Source organism: Dermochelys coriacea, chromosome 8 (assembly GCF_009764565.3).
Source record: "Dermochelys coriacea isolate rDerCor1 chromosome 8, rDerCor1.pri.v4, whole genome shotgun sequence".
Lineage (NCBI taxonomy): Eukaryota > Metazoa > Chordata > Testudines > Dermochelyidae > Dermochelys > Dermochelys coriacea.
The window spans coordinates 42,850,726-42,872,312 of NC_050075.1; the positions used below are offsets into that span (position 1 = coordinate 42,850,726).

The window sequence follows — 21,587 nt, forward strand, 5'->3', positions numbered from 1 at the left end:
GGGTTGCGAGGGCCAGCATTAAATTTGCTGGGACCCAGGGCTGAAGCTGAAGCCCGAGCTCCATCCCCTCCCAGGGGAGCAGGGCTCAGGCTGTGGCCCCTTTTCCCCCCATCTGGGGTGGCAGGGCTTTGGCTCCAACTACCCCCCAGGGATCACGTACAGGAGGGGGTCACAGTGCAATGAACTTTGAGAACCTCTGAGTTCTAATCTATTTATCTATCTATCCATCCCCACACACCTCAACTCTCTCTCTCTCTCTCTCTCTCTCCCTCTCTCTCTATCATAGAATCATAGAAGATTAGGGTTGGAAGAGACTTCAGGAGATCAACTAGTCCAATCCCCTGCTCAAAGCAGAACTAACCCCAACTAAATCATCCCAACCAGGGCTTTGTCAAGCTGAGCCTTCAAAACCTCTAAGGATGGAGATTCCACCACCTCCCAAGGTAACCCAATCCAGTGTTTCACCACCTTCCTAGTGAAATAGTTTTTCCTCATATCCAACCTAGACCTCCCCCACTGCAACTTGAAACCATTGCCCCTTGTTCTGTCATCTGCCACCACTGAGAATAGCCTAGCTCCATCCTCTTTGGAATCCCCATTCAGGTAGTTGAAAGCTGCTATCAAATACCCCCTTACTCTTCTCTTCTGCAGACTAAATAATCCCAGTTCCCTCAGCATCTCCTCATAAGTCATGTGCTCCAGCCCCTTAATCATTTTTGTTGCCCTCTGCTGGACTCTATCCAATTTGTCCACATCCCTTCTGTAGTGGGGGGCCCAAAACTGGACACAATACTCTAGGTGTGGCCTCACCAGTGCCGAATAGAGGGTAATAATCACTTCTCTTGATCTGCTGGCAACACTCCTCTCATGCAGCCGTTAGCCTTCTTGGCAACAAGGGCACACTACTGACTCATATCCAGCTTCTCGTCCACTGTAATCCCCAGGTCCTTTTCTACAGAACTGCTGCTTAGACAGTCGGTCCCCAGCCTGTAGCAGTGCATGAGATTCTTCCATCCTAAGTGCAGGACTCTGCACTTGTCCTTGTTGAACCTCATCAGATTTCTTTTGGCCCAATCCTCCAATTTGTCTAGGTCACTCTGGACCCTATCCCTACCCTCCAGCATATCTACCTCTCCCCCAACCTTAGTGTCATCCGCAAACTTGTTGAGGATGCAATCCATCCCATCATCCAGATAATTAATGATGTTGTTGAACAAAACCAGCCTCAGGACCAACATCCATCCATCCATCCATCCATCTCTCCCTCCCGCCCTCCATCCATCCTCAAACACACCAGTGCCCCTTAATCATGACCCATAGTACCTCATTCTGGTCCAGCTCTACCAATGCTACTCAGTTCAGACCCACAACACCCCCTAATAGGCTTGCCCTGGGGTTCCTCATGCCCAGCTCTGCTGATGCCCTTCAAATGTGACCCACATACCCCAGTGGTATTTCACCTCTGGGCTCCCACACATACAGTTCTGCTGATGCCCCTCAATCCTGACCTACAGCTCCTTCTGTTATTTTAGCTCTGGCTCCCCTGGCCCATGACCTTCAATCATGTCCCACAGCCCATCCTTGGATGTCCCAGCCCAGAACTCCCCTCTGCAACTTCCCTCCAGCTCTGCTAACACACCTATTACACTGGGACGAAATCTCTTTGTCAAGTTTCTGCCCTTGCCTCAGACATACCTGATGAAGTGAACTTAGTGACAGAGTTTTTTTTTTCACCAAATGCATCCGATGAAGTGAGCTGTAGCTCACGAAAGCGTATGCTCTAATAAATTTGTTAGTCTCTAAGGTGCCACAAGTACTCCTTTTCTTTTTGCGAATACAGACTAACACGGCTGCTACTCTGAAATTAGTGACAGAGTGTAGATCTCACTGTAATTGACTGAACTGTACTCCCTCAGTCCTTGTCACCTGCCCTATAGCCATGGTTCATGATCAGTGCACAGTTCCCAGGGATACAATAGCTGGGTTTTGCTTTTTCCGTTTTTTGCACTAAGGCCCCACTTTCATTGCTCTGTTTCTTGTTACTTAATGGGAGCATCCCTGCAGCCTCTGCCCCCGGTGCCACCTGCTCCAGCCCCTTCCTGCACAGATACATCCTGCACCAGTCAGAGCAGCGCAGGCAGGTTGTGTCTGGCTGGCGAAGCGTGACTTCCAAGCAATCCCAATAGCTCTTTGATTGATTATTTCTTAGGCAAGTTTTACAGCCAGTGCCTGGAAATACCCCTGCTCTGCTCTTGTCTAGGGCAGGAAATCTTGGGCTGCAGAGGATTTACAGTCAATCACTTGGGCAGCGGCACTGCATGCTGCCAAGGCCAAAATGTGCCGGTAGCTGAACGTCAGCTTCTGCGCAGTCCCAGGGGTCTGTGTGTCCTGTTAGCAAGGAGATCAGTTGTGTGGAGTCTTAGGGCTGGTTAGACTGACACGGGGCTCAGCCTGCACTAGAGTGTGATCTTTAGCCCTTGCAATCCTGCCTTTCAAAACCTCACACTGCACTGGCATTGCAATGTAGTCTGGCCAGACAGCACTGTCTGCTACCTTTCTTTTGTTTGCTCTTTAGTTTGGTCTTTGAAGGCCAGAACATGATTTGAACCATCTCCTTTTAAATCCATTCTCTACCACTGACAAGAGTCAGCCAAGTACCAGCTGCTTTACTGTATAAAGAACTAAGACAGGCTCAACTTCCTCCCTACTATGTTTTGAGCAAGAAGACACATTAGATAAGAGCCCTACTACTCCTTTCTCTCTAAGGGCAGGTCTACACTACTGCTTAAGTTGATGTAAGTTACATCATTCAGGGGTGTGAAAAAAATCACCTTACTTAACTTACATCAGCTTAATGTGGTGTCTGCACCACTGTATGTCAGGAGGAGATGCTCTCCCGCTGACTTAACCTCCATGTCTCACTGAGGTGGATTAATTATGTCGACAGGAGAACACGCTCCTGTCAACATAGCATGTCTTCACCAGATGTGCTAAATCAACACCACTGAATTCTGATTTAGCGTGTTAGTGAAGACAAGCCCTAAGTGAGGAAGGGAAGCTGAGTGCCCAGGTATTTATTGTTTGTATCTCTTTTTTAAGGTGGTGTTTCCCACCCACCATAGTCACAGACTCCTAGACCTTAAGGTCAAAAGGGACCATCATGATCATCTAGTCTGACCTCCTGCACATCGCAGGCCACAGAACCTCACCCACCCACTTCTGTAATAGACCCATAACCTCTGGATGAGTAACTGAAGTCCTCAAATCATGATTTAAAGAGTTCAAGTTACAGAGAATCCACCATTTACTCTAGTTCAAGCCAGCAAGTGACCTGTGCCCCACGCTTCAGAGGAAGAAGAAACCCCCCCAGGGTCTCTGCCAATCTGATCTGCAGGGAAATTCCTTCATGACACCAGAGATGGTGATCAGTGGGCGAGACCACTAGGCAGTTACCTAGGAAAGAATTCTCAGTAGTAACTCAGAGCCCTCTCCATCTGGTGCCCCATCACCGGTCATTGGAAATACTTGCTAATAGAAGTTGCAAGATGGCCCATATGCCTTTTTCAACCTTATCAAGCTTGGTCTTGAAACAAGTTAGATTTTTTTTGCCCCCAGTACTCCTTCTGAAAGGCTGTTCCAGAATTTCACTTCTCCGATGGTTAGAAACCTTAATCTAACTTCAATCCTAAACTTGTTGATGGTCAGTTTATAGCCATTTGCTCTTATGCCAACATTGACTCTGAACTAAAATAACTCCTCTCCCTCCCTGGTGTTTACCTTCTGATGTATTTATAGAGAGCAATCCTATCTCCCCTCAGCACTTTTGTTAGGCTAAACAAACCAAGCTCCTTAAGTTTCCTTTCATAAGGTAGATTTTCCATTCCTTGGATCATCCTAGTAGCTCTTCTCTGCACCTGTTCCAGTTTGAATTCATCTTTATTCAACAAGAAAGACCAGAACTGCACATAGTATTCCAGATGAGGTCTCACCAGTGCCTTGTATAATGATACTAACACTTCCCTGTCTCTGCTGGAAATATCTCGCCAGATGCATCCTATGATTGCATTAGCTTTTTCATGGACACATCACATTGGTGGCTCATAGTCATCCAGGTCTTTCTCCTCTCTGTCACTTCCAACTGATAGCTAAAATGCTTGTTGTTAGTCCCTAAGTGCATGATGTTGCATTTTGCATCATTAAATTTCATCCCATTTCTACTAACTCTAGTTTTCAGGATCATCCAGATCTTCTGATATTCCAGTCCTCCTCCATACTGACAATACCTTCCAACTTTGTGTCATCTGCAAATTTTATTACCACACTCCCACTTTTTGTGCCAAGGTCATGAATGAAAATATTAAATAAGGTTGGTACCAAGACAAATCCCTGAGGAACTCCACTAGTAACCTCCCTCCTTCCTGACAGTTCACCTTTCAATATGATCCATTTTAGTCTTGCGTTTAATCAGTTCCTTACCCACCTTTCGATTCTCTTATTAATTCCCATTTTCTCCAGTTCAACTAAGCTAGAAACACTCTGTGAGGGAGGGGGGGCCTCCGGCTCACTTGGCCCTGTCCCCTGCATCCAGGCCTGGGTAGGGAGTGGACAGGGTAGGCCACCACCACATTCCCAGCTGGGTTCTCACAGGCAGCCACTGCGCTGCACAGAGCAGCAACCTGGAGCGGGACAGGGGCCGAACGTGCCAGGGAGCAGGTGCAGAAAGAGAAGGACAGAGCCATTCTACCTCCCTCTGCCCTTCCCACCCAGGCTGAGCAGAAATTTGGGAGGGGGGGCACTTGACCTCGCATGCCCCTCCCATGCATCACCAATGCCTGTACAAACACTGAACCAAAAGACAGTCTATGGTGAATGTGGGAATTGTGGCAATATTTGTATGAAGCCTGTGTTCACCTCCATTTCTCTGTGAGCTTTGCATTGCTATTCATTCTGTGATGGAAGGGATGAGGAATTTGATTTGGGTAGTGGCCCGGTTGGAGACAAGAATCGTTAACAAACTGAATAGAGTTTACATCTGTGAATGGAGGACCCGGAAGAGACAACGGGAATCCCAATGGCTGGAACTTTCACATCTTGAGACCACCAGACAAGCGGAAAGAGTTTCCCCCACCTCTCTGCAGGGAAGCTGGAAAACAAAGAGGAAAGGTGTCAGGCGTCGGGGTTAGGTGCTGAGCTCACAGGGTCTGTCTACACAGTTAAGAAAACCCCCTGGCTGGCCCACACCAGCCAACTTGGGCTCGTGGGGCTCGGGCTCTGGGGCTGTTTCATTGCTGTGTAGACTTCTGGGCTCAGGCTGGAGCTTGGGTTCTAGGACCCTGTGGGGTATGTGACAATGTCCCTGCCCCAAAGCGCTTGCAATCTGAGTGCCACACAAGAGACAAGAGATGGATCCAGACAGACAGGGAAGTACAATGAGACAATCTGGTCACCAGGCCAGGCAGCGATATCAGCACACCAGCATCTTCACTATTGTCACATTTTCCATAGGCACCATGACAGAGCATTTTTGAGGAGGGATCTGAAGATGGACAATGGGGATGGTGACATTTACAGGGAGCCTCCCAAGCGCGGGGGGCATCCTGGGAGAAAGCATTAAGAGACTGGTCTGAAAACATAACAAATGGGTGATGGGAGTAGATCAAAGTCTACGAGGGACACATTAGTGCACAATAGCAGGGTCCAGATGGCCAGTTAGTGCAGGGCAGGCTAGAGGGCTAGAGTGTTGCAGATTTACACTCCAGCTTGCGTCCAATAAGTCTCTGTGTGGACAAGCCCAAAGACTTTGATTCATTGTGATTTGATTTATTACAGCTAGATACTTTTAATGCACAATGCTATCTTCATCCACTTAAGCTTTATAAACACCCTCCTATAAACTAAAAACAATGAAGAGTCCTTATGGCACCTTAGAGACTAACACATGTATTTGGGCATAAGCTTTCGTGGGCTAAAACCCACTTCATCATATGCATGGACTGGAAAATACAGTAGGGAGATATAAATACACAGCATATGAAAAGATGGGAGTTGCCTTACCAAGTGAAGGATCAGTGCTAATAAACCAATTCAATTTAGATGGAAGTGGGCTATTCTCAACAGTTGACAAGAAGGGAGGAAAAATCACTTTTGTAGTGCTAATGAGTTCAATGTAATGAAGGTGGCCCATTTCAAACAGTTTACAAGAAGGTGTGGGTATCAGCAGAGGGAAAAATTAGTTTTTGTACTGTTGTTCCTTTGCTCTCTGTCACTGCTTATCTATCTTTAAATTTTGTTTTGGTAAATAAAACCTACATATTTATAGCTAGGCTCGGAAGGATTCGATTTTGATTGGTCAATGTTGGTAAATGTCCAGTCACCGTACACTCAGAAGCCAACAACAATATTTCCAGCAATGATAATTGAAATGTACAGCTAGGCTAAGTAAGAGAAAATGCTGCTTCAGAACTTATTAAAGTTTTATTTATTTATTTACTTTCTATATGTTGACACATGATGCTGACATTCTGTGTTTTAATGGCTATAAAGATTTAACTTTTTGAATCTCAATATTCACTGTCATTAAATAATTATTGTCCAACTGTCCCTATTATCTGACCTCCTTAATTTCCTATAACTGTGAACGTTTAAATAGATAAACATAAAACAATGCTTAAACCCCCTCATTTTGTGTGGGTGTCACAATTTCTATTGATCCAAATAGAAAAAAATCTTGAAAAGAACCATTGATATTATCAGTCTGAATGAATTCCTCCAAGCCTGTTTCTAAGATCTGGAACCTGTTTTTTAGAAAAGCACCTCAGAATTCAACCGCCACTGAAATGGGCAACTGGCCCATTAAACTCCTGCAGCCGATGTGCCTGCTTTATACCATATTCACCCTCATGCTTCGCCACCAGGCTGACGCCACGTTTCAATCCCTCTGCTAAAACCTCTTCGCTCCTGGTACATGGTTCCTTTGCTTTCCCACAGCTGGGAGGGCTGAACTAAGCTTTCTTCAGAGTCCCAGGGATGCTGCTGCTGGTTGGGCAGGTGGCATCGCTGGGCTCACCCTTCTACGTGCTCAGAGTAAGCCCGCTGCACTTCCCCCATCCATGTGTCAGCCTTGGGGGGAAGGGCTCAGCACAGCATTTGATATGGGGGTCCTGGTGTTATGCCCACTGGGGTCACAAATCACCTAGATGTGCCATAACCACTGCTCACTCTTTGACTGAGGCATCCCAAGATTTGTGGCTGTGACTGAAGCCTGGGGCAGATAATCCACAAGGCTGCAAGTCTGTTTCAGGGAGCTAGGGGGTAGAGTAGGAGGGGAGGTTCATCTCACAGACAAGATCTATACCCCAAGGAACAATCCTGCTTCACCTTCCCCTTGCACCAGGAGCTGGACTGGAGGGGATCCCATAGCCCTTTCCCACATCCAGCTGGTGTGGGCCCAATCCCAAAGTTATCACCTGACTTTCTCTGGCCAGACTCCTGTTGAATCCTGGATGGAGTGTGGGCTGTGCCATTTCAGGAACTGTGACTGAGAAGCTGTGGCTGGCCAGGGACTGGAAATGCATCTCCTGCTTCTCAAAGCCAAGGGCTCCCAGGAACCAACAAAAAGTGAAAGTTGGAAAGAGCTGCATGCAAAGGTATAGCAACAGCTGAGCTGACTGCAAAAGACAGTCTCATTAGTGGAAGCAGATGGCTCCTGAACCCAGTTCTACCTGGCAAATTAGATTCAATTATTTCAGTGATTTCAGTTCTGCTATTAAAAATGAGAGAAGCAAAACCCTACAGAACATATGTAACCCGGTTAGTCAGGATGAGTAAAGAGTCATTTTCCCTTTAATTGCCTTGATTTATTCCAGCTTTACTGGATGTAAATCTGAAGCCCCCTTCATTTAGTCTTTCATTAGTGAAACAAACAGATTCTTGTAGGCCTCAAACAATCCTATCCGCTGGGTTTGTTTTCAGATCAGGTTCCTACCGCAGCGCTATGCTCTGAGCAGCTGTTCGGCATCCATGCAGGAAGAAGTGGCAGCCTTGTCTAGGTGGAAGGTCGAACATCTCCTGGAGAGGCAAGTGACCTGTGGTCCAACCATGAGGCCGTATTTTACAAGGGACACACATTAGCTTTACAACAATTGCCAGTATTCTCTTTTCCTCCTTGGAAGCTGGTGCCACATTTGCTTTCCTCCAATCTCTGGGGCTTCCATGTTTCTCCAGAACTTTTCAAAAAGATTTGCCAGCATTGTCTAGAATACTAGAAGTAGAAGAGACAACAAGGGTCATCTAGTCTAACCCCCTGCCAAGCTGCAGGATTTGTTCTGTCTAAAAGGTTCATCATTAGTTGATTCCAGCTTCACCCCAGGATGCATGTCCTCTAGACCATTTGATTTGTCTGGGCATTGCCAAAGCCAGAGAAATGAATGGCTAGATTGCCATTGAGTTCAATGGGATTTGGAAAGTACACATGCTTTCCAAATTCAAAAGCTCAGTATGTCAGCCATTTTTGAGTCATCCTTAATTTACCACTCTGAACCCCTCACTTTCTTTTTACTGCATCTTTTTCTGTTGATAAATGTATTAAGAACTTTCTCATTCTCCTGTCACTATATCTCATTGTTCTGTTTTGCCCCTCCACACCTGAGCTGACTTTATGTGTCCTTGTTCGATTATCTCCTTGCTTTTCCATTACCATTTCAACGGTTTCTCTTACCCTTAAAGTCTTTGGTGGCTCTGCATGAAGTCATGTTGGCTGCTCGTTGTTCCTGGTGTTCTTTAGCAGAACCATAGCTTGTTTCAACATAATTACGACATCTATAGAATTGCCCAGACTCCTTCTTTTCCTTGGACCTTGCTCACAAGACACCACACTCTGGCTGGCCTCTGCATTTGCGCATACTGGGATGGAGTGCACAAGATGCCACCAGCCATCACTTGTGCCTCTCATGTTGCCATTGACCACAAGCACCCTATGCACTCTCCCCTTGGGGCTAGACACCCAGGTAGGGGCAGGACATGGCATTTAAGGAGCTGTTCCCTGGGGGTGGAATCTGGGCCCCACTGACATCAGCGGGAGTTTTGCCATTGATGTTGGTGGGGCCAGGATTTCACTGCTGAAGCTTGCTCCACACTGCAGCAATCCAGGTCAGTGGATCTGCACAGGAGCCCATCCCTGGCCTTTGGTCATTCCTCTGAGTAAACCCCAGTTGAAGGCAGGTCAATGCCTGGACAGTGGAGATTCTCTACGGGTTTTGTTCTGTTCAGAGCCTTATTCCCCTTTCACCTGGCGCTAAGATGACCCATGTGTTCCAGTGGGATCAGGTTTTTCCCCAGCATCGGGGGGAGGAGAACCTGGAACAAAAATCCAATGGCTTTTGAGTCCTGCCTTTCCCGCAGGGAATGAGCAGTAAGGCTAAGAGGACTTGCACCCTGAGTCTGCGGGATCTTGCAGCAGATACATCCTTACCCCTTGCGGCTTTTCCTTTCCGTATGGTGCCATCTCCAAGTCACAGCAAAGACCCTGCAGTAACAGGAAGGATGGCGTTGTGACTAGAGCATGGGCTGGGGGCTCCAGGGTATCCGGGTTCATTTCGTGACTCTCTGTGACCTTGGGCATGTCACTTTCCCATCTGTGAAATAGGGATAATGGCACTTCCCTACGACACCAGTGTGCTGTGATAAGAAATTCCCAGCTACTTACTACATGGAGGACTGGGCAGAGCTGGTAGCAAGGATTTCCACATTTGTTTTCACTCTGAATCTGGGCAGAACATTGAATTATCAGCATTCATCACAGATCGAAGCAAGCTTTGGTTGGGAAATGTTTCTTTGTCAGGCAGCGTTGAACTGTGCCCGCCTGAGCTGCCATAATCACTGCTGACCCTCACTCCCATCCCAAGGAATCCACTAGGTTCTGGGCTGCACAACCCCTCCCCTTGGATGAACAGGTAAGCTTTTGATTTTTGCCATACTCAGGCCCAACCTCCCAGGCTGCCATTAGGCTGAGCTGCCGCAGTGCCTCATGGGAACTGTAATCCAGGTGCCACATGCTCCATTCTCTCTTATGTGGAGGGCTGTATCTTCCACAATGCATCATGTTGGCTCAGTGGGACATTTCGATGGCAAATTTCTGACCAGCCCAAGTGATGGGCACCATACAACCCCTAGACAGACATGTTACAACAACAACAAAACAGTTGATGGGTTGTTCTTCCAGCTGCTCTTTCTGTTCTGAACGTGATTTCTTTGAATGGTTTTAACAAGCTCTGCCATGCACAGAATCTCTCCTTCACTGTACATAAAGTTCTGCCTTTCCCACCACCTGGTCGTGATGGCTAATAGTGTCTTGCTGCTTTGCACGGAGATTAAACAACACAGCCTTCTAGGTGACAGTATTACTCACAATTCAGCTGATTGCATTTCACGGGAACAATCTATTAATGATAAAGCCACCTACTCACCACAGAGGTCAGAGCTGAACAGTAGTGATAATTACTTGTACTTCCTGTGACTAATTGAATAATTTGCAGTCCCCGATCACTACACTGCCCTGAAAGAAAAAACATAAATCCTGCTCCCCCAATGCCCACACAATCACTCACTTCCACTTATCCACTCTGGACACCATCATTAAACACCTGCTTTCACGCTAGTCAATTTAGAAATTCACTGCACAAAACTGAAATAGCCACAGATTTGGGGACTCTTTGAAATTTCTCATCAGCTCCACATGGTTTCTTCCAGCATTCACCATGATCTTCCCCAAATCCTCATCCTTTGCATGAACCATGGATGTGACTTTCATAGGTTTGAAACCACAATTTGCACCTTACACCTCCTGGTCCGATTTTCACCAGAGACCTTTTCATGCTAGTGTAAATGGCTGACATGAGAAGGCAATTATTGCTGATGAATAAAAAAACAACCTTTTGTCTCTTTTGTGAGGAAACAGTGAAAAATCAGAGGTGGAGTGGGTTGCTTTTCAAAACACTGCAGCAGCTTTGCTAGCAGCAAGCATACTTTTTACAACACTAATTATACATTCTCCCTGTTAACACTCTTCATTGATAAAATCAAATTTTAAGCTGCTAGTTCTATGAGCATAAGAATGGACATCCTGGGTCAGAAGAATGGTCCATATGGCCCAGTACCCTGTCTTCTGACAGTGGCCAGTGCCAGAAGCTTCAGATGGAATGAAGAGAACAGGAAAATTTATTAAGTTATCCATTCCCTGTAATCCAGTCCTCACATCTGGCAGTTGGAGGTTTAGGAACACCTAGAACATGGGGTTGTATCTCTGATCATCTTGGTTAATAGCCATTGATGTACCAATCCTCCAGGAGCTTATCTAATTCTTTTTTTTAACCAAGTTATATTTTCGGCCTTCACAACATGTGCAATGAGTTCCAGAGTTGACTGTGCATTATTTGAAGAAGTACTTCCTTTTGTTTGTTTTAAACCTGCTACCTGTTAATTTCATCCAGTGACCCTTGATTCTTGTGTTACATGGCGTGGTAAATAACACTTCCTTATTCACTTTCTCCACACCACTCATGGTTTTATAGACCTCTATCATATCCCCCCTCAGTTGTCTCTTTTCCAAGATGAACAGTCTCAGTCTTTTTAATCTCTTCTCATAAGGAAGCTGTTCCATATGGTTAATCATTATTGTTGTCTTTCTCTGTCCCTTTTCCATTTCCAACATATCTTTTTTGAGATGGGGTGAGTAGATGTACATGGAGTATTCAAGGTGCAGGTGTACCAGAGATTTATATAGTAGCATTGTGATATTTTCTGTTTTATTATCTATCCCTTTCCTAGTAGTTCCCACTGGTTCCTAATGATTCCTAATGGTAATCTGCTGCCGCATACATACACGGACTTGTGGTTGGCCATCAGCTATACACATAGTATCAGGGAATAGATCTCATAACCTCTAGGTCCAAAAGCCATGGCCTCTACATCAGATAAGTGAAAGGAAAGTCCCCCATGTCTCTCTGAAGTAATGGTTTAGAGTCTTCTTTTAGGGTACAGCCACCACAAACTGACATAATTGAGCAGATCTGCACCTGAGAGAGGGCAATAGCGCTCTCTCTCTCTCTCTCTCACACACACACACACACGTATATTAGAAGCTATGAACAAGGACACAACATCCTTATCCCCACCAGGCCCTGCTGCCTTTCTATGCCCATTAATTGCCATGTTGTGGTTCCCCACAGAGCTGAACTGCATGTCCCATACCCGGCAATGGTCAGGCTGGTCTATGGCAAGATGGCAGAGGTGCTGTGGGTTGTGGGGGGCAGAGGAGGAGAGTTGCAAGAGCGGGGGCAATGAGAGACAGGACAGAGAAGGGGAAGGGGCCAGAAAAGCAGGTGGCCAAGTGAGAGTAGTCCTGGAGAGGGATACCTCACACTTGGAGAATGGGTGAGGGAGGAAACCAGGGTTGTGTGCTCCTTCTGGAAAAGGAAGCAGTTGGCAGGATCCGGGAGTGGAGAAGCTTTGAGGAAAAGGCACGCTAGCCCTACGGCACAAGGCCCAACTCCTCGGAGCAGCACTATGTCCATTTCCCACTGCTCTCCTCACAGCAGGCTGGGAGATCCATCTGGGGCCAATGCTGCCGCTGCGTGTAGCCTGATGGTTGGAAATGTAGCAGACATGCCTCTCCTTGAGGCTGCTGTGCAGCACCAAACACAGGGAGAGACTAGAGCCCTTCTCCCCTTGCTGGTCAGGCTTGGCATGCTCACACCCAGTTAGCCCACAGATCCCAGCATGGTCTGGAGAGGAAGAAGCTGCGCAAGTGGAGGGAGCGTGGCTGCAGAGTATCTGTTTACTCATGCAGCATCACTTCACCTTGCTGCTGTGCCACGCAACCTCTCAGTGCTCAGTGAGGCGCGTTCACACACACAGTGCCCAGGGCAGGTGCCAGACTGCAGCTCCTGCTCAGCCCGTTTGCCTGGGAGATGCTGGGACCCACTGATTTATATGCTCAAGCTTTCCAGTGCTCCCTTTCCAGCACCTGCCCTACCACTGCACTGATGCAGGCTCCTGCGGACAACGAAGCCAGGGGGTCAGTCAGAAACATGCAATCTCCCCAGGTCCTGACCCTGGCCTTGCTGAGCTGCTCAGTGCTGCTCAGCAGCTGAGTGGGTGAGCACAGCCCTCCAGCTGGGGGGCTAATCTGGCCTGGGGGCACCTGCCATCTTCCAACCCCCTGACAGATTTTAAAAGATCCTTCACCATGTATTTTCGGCTCTGTGTGCTGCTCAGCTCACTCATGTTTCTAACAGGCTGTCTCCTTTCTCGTGTTTCCCTATGCCCTGTTACTGGCCCAGCAGGCCTGGGAGCACCCACTCTGGGGAGGCACACATCAGGAGTCTCATTAGAATGCCCTGTTTCAGATGCACGCTCCTTTCTGAAAAGCCGGGCCCAGTCCCTAGACAGACGTGACTCGTGCACAGGATGAATAGAATGCGTCCAGCCATTCTGGAAGAGAAGGAGGTTAATACAACCCACATTCTTCTCCTCTGAGGAGGGCTTCTGACCCACACATCATACCCCACATCCCAGGCCTTGGGCCCTGGCCATGACCTGGATGGGACTGATGCCCTCTGGACCCAGCCTGCTTGTTCTTTGCAGGAAGACAGCAGAAGAGCTGCAGAGCTACAGAGCTAGCCAGGAGCAAAGGGTGGGGAATGGGCTGTGACACAGAAGCCTCCAGAGCAGAGGGCAGGAAGCAAATGACAGGTGTAATAGGGTGAGAAGGAGCAGCTCAAGCTGATGGGAATAAGCCCCAAGGAAGAGCAGACTTTGGAAGACAGAGCCTCAGGTGGAAGGAACTGGGTCCAGCGGGGGTCAGGATGGAAGAGCCTCTTTGTACTTGTACTTTGAATGGAACATTAAAGAGAGGCCAAGTCCCTGAGAAGCTTGAGGCTGGGATGAAGACTCTGGGGGCTTGTTTATCTTTTGGGGACTGGGGTGCTCCAGAAGGGATGATCTTTTTGTTAAACAACTTAGAAGGAACAGCCAAACCACGCTGGGTTGTTTTTTTGAGAAGGCCTGAGAAGGGGAAACTGAGGCAGCAGAGCCATCTCCATTCATGAGGGGGCACTCAGGAGGCAGCAGCCTGGCCACAGCAGAGTTTAATTGGGATGGGATCAGCTAAATAGAGAGCCAAAGAATAGGCGAGGGTCCATAGGAGGCAGAGTGTGATGGGGACAGGACTAGGATGACCAGGTGTCCAGTTTTCAACTGGAACACCTGGTCGAAAAGAGATCCTGGTGGCTCCGGTCAGCACTGCTGACTGGGCTGTTGACTGTCCGGTTGGTGGCGCCACACAGCGGGGCTGGCAGGCTCCCTGCTAGCCTCCACGATGCACAACTCCCAGGAAGCAGTTGGAACATCCCCCCTCCAGCTCCATGGAGTCCCCGCCACAAGCACCGCCCCCGCAGCTCCCATTGCCTGGGAACCATGGCCAATGGCAGCTGCGGGGGTGGCACCTGCGGACGGGACAGCACGTAGAGCCGCCTGGCCGCGCCTCCGCCTAGGAGCCAGAGGGTGGACATGCCACTGCCACTGGGAGCTGCTTGAGGTAAGCACCGTCCAAAGCTGCACCCCTGACCCCCTCCCAGACCCCAACCCCTTGCCCCAGCCCTGATCCCCCTCCCACCCTCCCAACCCCTCATCCCCAGCTCAAAGCCCCCTCCTGCACACCAAATCCCTCATCCCCAGACCCACATCAGAGCCTGCACCCCCAGCCGGAGCCCTCACCCCCCCACCCCAACTTCCTGAGCCAGTCCAATGAAAATAAAGAAGTGAGTGAGGGTGGGGAAAGCGAGCGACAGAGGAAGGGGGGATAGAGTAAGTGGGGGCAGGGACTCAGAGAAGAGTTGGGGCATGTGCGGGGCCTCTGAGGAGGTGCGGGGTGGGGCAAGGATGAAAGTAGAAAGTTGGCAACCTTAGACAGGATGGGGCTGCTGGAGGGAGGGGAGCATATGGGGCAGGTGAAGTTGGGCTGAGGTGAGGGAGGGGCCTGGAGGGGATTGGAGCAAACAATTAACTAGCACAGGGCAGAGAAAGTCCAGAGTCACAGGCATGCTGGTACCCTCCCCTTTACTCAGGGCTCAACCTAACATTTACACTCGGTTTCAGGCACACACAGCTGGGACATTGGCTAACACCGACAGATATCACCCTGACTGAAGTGCTACACTTGCATGGTAGTGCATATCTATGTGGAAAGCATTTCACAGACAAACTTTCCATGTTGTAATAGAAAGAGAGAGCTTGAAGCCTGAACCAAAGTCAGCATGCTATGAGCAAAAGTCAGGCCCTGTCAAAAGCAGATGCTTGCCAGCAAGTCAGTGTCCAGTATACGAACTCGGCATCAGTATTGCTAGCATTGCTAAACACACTGAAAATGTGACCACATTCCAGCAGGCCAGCACAAGAACACCCCAACCTAGCATACAATAAAATGGCTTGACAAAAGTGATGGATAGTGACATTTTGTCTGAAACATCAGGAATAAAAGTACAAAGACAGGTGGTGAATAGGGATGTTTTGTTTGAGACATCAGAAGGAAAGTACAAGGGGAGGTAACAAACATTTCATGAAACACATAAGATGATACATAAGCTGTTTATCCCAGATTGTTTGTCTCAGTCTATAAATGTTGGGATACCTTAACCTTTCGGCTGGCCTAGGGGGCAGTGGACCGTCCTGCCACTCACTGAGCTGGTCCATTGTCACAGCATACATGTCTTAGTATCCCCATAGGGTCTGCTGGGTGCTACTACTGAGTTTTGTCAACAATAAACCTGGTCAGGTGCCTTTGCTACTAACGGGTCTGTGGTTATTGGGCAGTTCGATTGGAGCCTGCTGTATGGGCTATCTGGCCAGAACCAGTGCAGCATGCAGAAAGAACACGCGCGCACAGCCAACATCTGACGACAAATGTCTTCAGCTTTCAGCACAGAAGTGGGTAGCTTCTGAGCCCAGTGCTGCTCCAATAAAATCTCCCATAATTTCAGTGGGGTCGGGATCAGGCCTGCCATGCTGTACACTCTGCAGGAGGACCCTGTGGCAGGACCCCAGCCAATCACTTTGGGACTTTTTAAATATTTTTCTTTTTTGAAAAAGAGAAAATAATCCAGGAAGGTAAAATACAAGCACCCAAGTCACTGAACATTTGCCAATGCACCATGATAGCTGGTAAATTAAATGGTCAGAAGTCAGGAAATGTGAACATTTAGGCTGAACATGAAACTGTATCTTTGTCTCTTAGTGCTCATTCATTAGGGTTGTCTTTAATCACTTGATTACAAGCAGTACAATTTCCTCATGAATGCTATCAAATATAGCGTCCTCTTCAAAGTCCATGGAAGTGCCTTGGATTTACACTGGGCTCAGTGAGACCTGAGTTTGCTCCACCACCTTAGCACCCCACAGTTTTGTACAAATGCATTGGTTCAAAACAAGGCAGACTGGACCACCAACACTGCTTCTCCCAGTATCTATGTGCACCTAGGCAGACTCCCAGTGAAGTACTCACCAAGCCGAACCCTGCTTAATATCTGACAGCTGGGCATATAATAGCCACAGGGGGGACTGTCTGGAGAGCTGCAGCTCAGTAAAGAATGCAACACATAGGCTCAGAATGTGACAGTCTTATCTCCCATTCACTTAGAATCATAGAATCATAGAAGATTAGGGTTGGAAGAGACCTCAGGAGGTCATCTAGTCCAACTCCCTGCTCAAGGCAGGACCAACCCCAACTAAATCATCCCAGCCAGGACATTGTCAAGCTGGGCCTTCAAAACCTCTAAGGATGGAGATTCCACTACCTCCCTAAGTAACCCATTCCAGTGTTTCACCACCCTCCTAGTGAAATAGTATTTCCTAATATCCAACGTAGACCACCCCCACTGCAACTTGAGACCATTGTTCCTTGTTCTATCATCTGTCACCACTGAGAACAGCCTAGCTCCATCCTCTTTGGAACCCCCCTTCAGGTAGTTGAAGGCTGCTATCAAATCCCCCCTCACTCTTCTCTTCTAGAGACTAAATAACCCCATGTCCCTCAGCCCCTCCTCGAAAGTCATGTGCCCCAGCCCCCTAATAATTTTTGTTGCCCTCCTCTGGACTCTCCAATTTGTCCACATCCTTTCTGTAGTGGGAGGCCCAAAACTGGACACAATACTCCAGATGTGGTCTCACCTGTGCCGAATAGAGGGGAATAACCACTTCCCTCGATCTGCTGGCAACGCTCCTACTAATGCAGCCCAATATACCATTAGCCTTCTTGGCAATAAGGGCACACTGCTGACTCATATCCAGCTTCTCGTCCACTGTAATCCCTAGGTCCTTTTCTGCAGAACTGCTGCTTAGACAGTCGGTCCCCAGCCTGTAGCGGTGCATGGGATTCTTCCGTCCTAAGTGCAGGACTCTGCACTTGTCCTTGTGGAACCTCGTCAGATTTCTTTTGGCCCAATCCTCCAATTTGTCTAGGTCACTCTGGATCCTATCCCTACCCTCCAGTGTATCTACCTCTCCCCCCAGCTTAGTGTCATCTGCAATCTTACTCAGGGTGCAATCCATCCCATCATCCAGATCGTTAATAAAGATGTTGAACAAAACTGGCCCCAGGACCAACCCTTGGAGCACTCCGCTAGATACCGGCTGCCAACTAGACATCGAGCCATTGATCACTTCCTGTTGAGCCCGATGATCTAACCAGCTTTCTATTCACCTTATAGTCCATTCATCCAGCCCATACTTCTTTAACTTGCTAGCAAGAATACTGTGGGAGACTGTAACAAAATCTTTGCTAAAGTCAAAATATATCATGTCCACTGCTTTCCCTATATCCACAGAGCCAGTTATCTCATCGCAGAAAGCAATCAGGTTGGTCAGGCATGACTTGGCCTTGGTGAATCCACAATGACTGTTCCTGATCACATTCCTCTCCTCCAAGTGCTTCAAAATGGATTCCTTGAGGACCTGCTCCATGACTAATACAGAACTGTCTAAACACTAGTAAGCTCCTTGGGCGTGACCAGAAATTGAACTCAGATCATCTCAGTCCCAGCTCTGTGTCAAAATCATAAGAGTGTCCAATACCTAGCACAGGGTCAAGTCTGGCTGGCATACTTCTTATACTTAGATTGTAAATTCTTCCGAGCAGGGACCCTCTCCATGTGTTTTATTTGTATGGAACCTAGCACAATGGGTCCTGGTCCATGGCTGGGGCTCGTAGGCACCACCAGAACACAAATAAATAATAATGCTAATCATGAATTGTTTGTGGTGTGTTAATAAAAAGTTCCATTCACCACCCAACAGGAATCATTTCGGTCAACTAGATTTTGCCAAAGTTGTAAGAGGGTGCAAACTGGGAATGCGAATGAAAGCAGCTATGTTGGCAGAAAGATAGGCCAGAATTATGAATGCAAATTGTGACTCTGTGCATCTGACAGCTCCAATGTTTCACATACACCAACAGTGGCCAGTGAGGCAATGGGACTCAAAATGGAATGAACGATCAAGGCCACGGTCACTGAATCTCCAGACTTGGCTGCGACGGGATCAAACCCCACAGGCTCACAACTAATCTCATTCTGACAGATGCTCAGCATCTTTCCAGTGAAAATCTCCCCTTGCTTTCTGCTGATCCCTTTCCCTGCTGAAGCTTTTGCTAGAACATAAACAAGGTCCCCTTTCACCAACCTTTTTCCACGCACTCTCCCTGAGTACACTGTGCCACTGCTAGAAAGACATGGGAAGATGAGGTGTCCGTAGGCCACCGTGGAGAGCCCGTTCCATGTCAGAGCCCAGCCCCCTGAAAACGGGTGTGCAAAACACACACCTGCTAATGGAGCAAATTAGCACTCACCATGCCGCTCCTGGTGGGCAAGCTGGCGGTTCTGAGTGCATATGTGCAGGTGCTGCTTGCTCATTTACACTCCATGGCTTTCCCCTGTAAATCCCTCACCGTCCTTTTTCCGGCACCTTTTCTCTTCCCTCTCTGTCGCTCTCCTCGCAGTCACTCCTTGGTTCTCAGATACTAGTCCCTTTGTATGGGCTGTAGGCAGAGAGCAGCCAGAGGAAGCACACAGGGAGCACTGGTGATGTTACAGTTTAGCTTTGAATCAGTCAGCATGTTCTCTCCTGACAGAGATGGAGACCCGCAGCTCAGAACAAAGCCTAGGGACAGAGGAAATGCCCTGCCTGAGCCATCAACACTCTCTTGCCATTCTTCTCTAAGGAGAAATAATTTGTCCTTCTAGAAAGCTTCCCTCAAAGCACTTGGCAAATATAGATTAGTTGAGACCTGCACCCCTCTCCCCCCCCGCCCCGTTTTGAAGAAGGCCCAGTAAATGTCCCTTTTGCAGCAGTATAGACTTCCTCAGAGTCACACATGAAGTGTGGCAAAACTAGAAAGAGAACTTAGGAAACAGAACACCCACACCAGAAGCAATGACATGGGTTGAGGATAGGTGCTTTTTCTCTATACCTGGCTAGGGCTGGCTATTGGGGCTTGGTTGCACCCAGTCAGTTAAAAGGATCTGAAAAGTTTAGGAGGGGGTTTTGTCCACAGAGACATAGGCAGTGTTGGCAACTGTAACTGGTCAAAATATTTTCAGCAAATAGTAAATTTGCTGAGAAATGCATTTTTGGGGCACTGAAATTATTCACAAATTTGGGGCAAATTCAGCAAACTGTTTTGGCCCTGATATTTTGGGGGGAAGGGGAAGATGTTGAAAGATTTTGTTTTGACACTTTCAAAATGAACTGTTTCGACATTTGGTTTTGAATCAACATTTCATTTCAAAATGTCATTTTGTTTTGAAATGATTGATTCAAAATGATTCAGCCCAAAGAAATGCTGTTTGCTTGTTTAGTCAATAAATTGAAAAAAAAGTCCATTTTAATTTAAAATTAACCAAATTTGAGATTTTTCAGTTTGGTCACCAAACCGAGACTCAGTGCTTTGCTCAGCTCTGTTAGTGACAGTTCTAGCTGTAGCATTTGACCACCTGTCTGTTTTAACTGGTGCTCTGGAAGTGGGGCTACTCCAGTGCACATGTCGTAGCTACTTTTGTTCATCCTTGTTCACGGCAATAATAGCATCTGTGTGCAGCATGTGAAGGACAATAAACTAGGAGAGATTATCCTGAGCCTCCAAACAAGGACATAACCTGCTCCCTAATTATTATTATTACATGTGATTTAATGTGCAATCATATGCCAATATCGAGTGAAGTTACATAATTTGCCAAGAATCTGCCCAAACTCCAATCTGCTCAAACACAGTCCAGCCAGGCCAAATGCACTGAGTGTCAAGCAGGTATAATTTGGCTTTAAATATGCTGATTAAATTTCCAATTGGCACTTTACAGTCACTGTGCTATTATTCTGCTCATCTTCGATTTATACTCCCCACCAGATCATGCAACTACCTGCATCTCAGTGTTGATAGTGTTGTACCACCTGCTAGTATTGTGTTCACACTGTATGCACTTGGAATGGCTTACTTAATGTAAGAGTAACTCTTGAAATTATTACCTATTGTTTACACAACAAGTGCTGTGGAATTGCTCACTTAATGTGGAGTGTAAATCCCCAAACAACACTGACTGAAATCCCTTGCTTTCCATCTGAAAGCATCTTTCATACTTTAAGCTGACAGCCTGAATCTACAACTGAACAAGGTGAGCACTTGCAGTGCAGTGTGTCCATGCTACACATGCTTGTCTGGGTGTGGGTTTGCCTCACTATCTCCGCACAAAACCAGTGCAGTCACACTGCCTACTGGATAGCTAGTCCACAGGTCCCAGACAAACCCCTCAAAGAAGTGGCTCATGGGATATTTGGAAACGCCTTCTGGGAGCCCAAAGGGGACAGTGGGAGAAGGGATTAAACTTCCATAATTCCCAGGGAAAACTTGTATTTCTGGGTCCTTTTTCTCAAAATGGAGGCCAGGATGAAGAGTCAGATCTCACTTCCTGCTCAGCAAGAAATAGCACATCTGAAAAGGACCTGTGAGGCAGCACGCTCTTGGAATAAGGCATACGTTTTTAACAATGAGTGTAACATACCATTGGAACAATGTACCAAAGGTCGTGGTGAAGATTCCATCACTGTTAATATTTGGGGGATGTTCTCTGGCCTGTGTCATACAGCAGGTCAAACTAGATGATCAATGGTCCTTTCTGGCCTTGGAATCTACGGGAGGAAAAAAACAGTGTCCCTCTGTGTCATAAATATAAAGGGAAGGGTAACAACCTTTATGTATGCACTAATATAAAATCCCTCCTGGCCAGAGGTCAGAATCACTTTACCTGTAAGGGGTTAAGAAGCTCAGACAACCTGGTTGGCACCTGACCAAAAGGACCAATAAGGAAAAAAGATACTTTCAAACCGGGGGTGAGGGGGAGGGAGAGAGAGAGAGCAAGCAGGTAAACCATCTGTCACCAGCTGAAATGATACATCTAAAATACGGAAATTGTAAGTAAAGGCAAGGAAATGTGTTAGATTAACTTTTGTTTTAGCTTGTGAATTTTCCTTATGCTAAGAGGGAGTTT

General features: G+C 47.4%; 1 protein-coding gene across 2 annotated transcripts in view; it reads right to left on the reverse strand.

The window, feature by feature from the left end:
* Nucleotides 1-21,587, reverse strand: part of TMEM121 (transmembrane protein 121) — a 219,324-nt gene that overhangs the window by 17,437 nt on the left and 180,300 nt on the right. The gene's annotated exons all lie outside the window — the stretch shown is intronic.